The sequence below is a fragment of the Pteropus alecto genome, unplaced genomic scaffold (assembly GCF_000325575.1).
Source record: "Pteropus alecto unplaced genomic scaffold, ASM32557v1 scaffold21, whole genome shotgun sequence".
Classification (NCBI taxonomy): domain Eukaryota; kingdom Metazoa; phylum Chordata; class Mammalia; order Chiroptera; family Pteropodidae; genus Pteropus; species Pteropus alecto.
In genome coordinates this window covers 23,894,381-23,895,951 of record NW_006436282.1, presented here as the reverse complement: position 1 = coordinate 23,895,951, position 1,571 = coordinate 23,894,381, and the positions used below count along the sequence as shown (strand labels likewise).

Below are 1,571 nucleotides of genomic sequence, written 5' to 3'. Positions count from 1 at the left end.
AAAAAAACACCAGAGAAGAAAACTTCTAAAGGAATCTCTATAAAAATAAACATTTAGTGAATCCATGCATGATGTTATCAATGAACCTTGTCACTTGCCTATGTCACAAGATGACACCTTGACAGTGGTCTAAGTTCAAAGCGTGGACCTCCTAGCAAACATCCTTCCCCCACCGGAGACCCCCTTTGCCCACCTGCACTGCCTCGGCCGCTTAGAAGATCATTCTCCCTGAATGTAGTTCTTTCTCAGAGCCTAGCACAGTGGCAAGCACACACAAGGCACTTAATAAATATTCGTGAATTCGTTAATCAGCCAGTGTTCCCACATCTCCGAGGTGTCTCTTCCACCTCGCCTAACAGCCAGCAGGAGAAAGTTAATTTCCTCTTAAAGAGCCTCTAGAACGTTCTGCTCAAACCTTCGAGATGCCTCTTTGGCTTGACTTGCAAACTGGGTGTTTCCCCACAGAGGGGTGCTCTCTGGAGCTTTTTCTACAAGTGCTCAGATTAAATCGACAACAACGAAGGAGAAATCAGAGTGTAAGTAAATCATAAAGAAACTCTCATTGTTCTCTGCTACCAAATATATTCAAACAAAACCAAAAACCTCCAGCACCATCCTTTTTTCTTTCTTTTTTTTTTGCATTCCTTAAAATGTGGGCATCGGTGTTCCACAAAGGTGTCAATTCCAGCATCTCAGACTAGGTTCAGGGTCGGGGGGTGGGGGAAGGTTGTTATTAGAGAGTCTTGGGAGTTTAGAGGGTTATAACACCAGAGCCAGGCTTCGGGGCTTAAAAGACCCCTCTGTCTCTAGGAGAATCAGAAATCACCTTCATACAATTTTGAGAAAATAATGGTCATGGGCATCTCTTTGCCAACCCGCGCATAGACCACTCACCAAAAGGAATTCACAACCCAGTTCAACTCCAAAAGCATCTCATCGGGCATCTATGCAGAATCAGACTCCGTGCCAGGCAGTGGGGGTCAGAAACGAGTGAGCAGTTGTCCAGGAGGGAGGCATGAATGAATAGCTGGAACGGGACACACGAGTGTGCCTTCTGGGATACTCGGCACTTCATCTACCAGACTTCAAAACGACAATGATTTCCCTTTTGTCTCCGAATGTGTGAAAAAGAAAAAGAAAAAAGAAAAATTAATTATAAGCAGTGATCGAGCTCTGAAATTCCTAGGGGAAGTCATTTTATTTCAAACATGATCCAGATGAGAACTTGTAGGAAAGCAAAAGGGGTTCTTGCCTTCCTCCCTGTTTGAGAACGAGGGGCAAAACATAATGCAGGGTCCTGGGGCAGAGAGAGCAGCGCATGCAGTCAAGTGGGAGGGCTGGTGCCTACTCCAGAGGCTCCGTCAGTGCCGAGCGGCGCACACACTGCCGAAAGCCAGCAGGTCTGCCCCCGGACCTCGAAGGATACACGCAACCTCCTGGCACAGCCAAAACAGAGCACCTGGGCCAGGGAGTGGGTGCAGGACCAAGGGGAGGTCTTGTCTGCAGACGAGACCTCCCCTTGGCCAATCTGAGAAAGACTAGGTGATACATTTATCAGTTGCGGACATCAG

General features: G+C 47.2%; 1 protein-coding gene across 1 annotated transcript in view; it reads right to left on the bottom strand.

The window, feature by feature from the left end:
• Positions 1 to 1,571, bottom strand: part of BBS9 (Bardet-Biedl syndrome 9) — a 417,354-nt gene that overhangs the window by 35,126 nt on the left and 380,657 nt on the right. The window contains exon 33 of the transcript XR_001516909.2: positions 895 to 1,112. The gene's annotated coding sequence lies outside the window, so the exon portion shown is untranslated. The remainder of the gene's footprint in view (positions 1 to 894; positions 1,113 to 1,571) is intronic.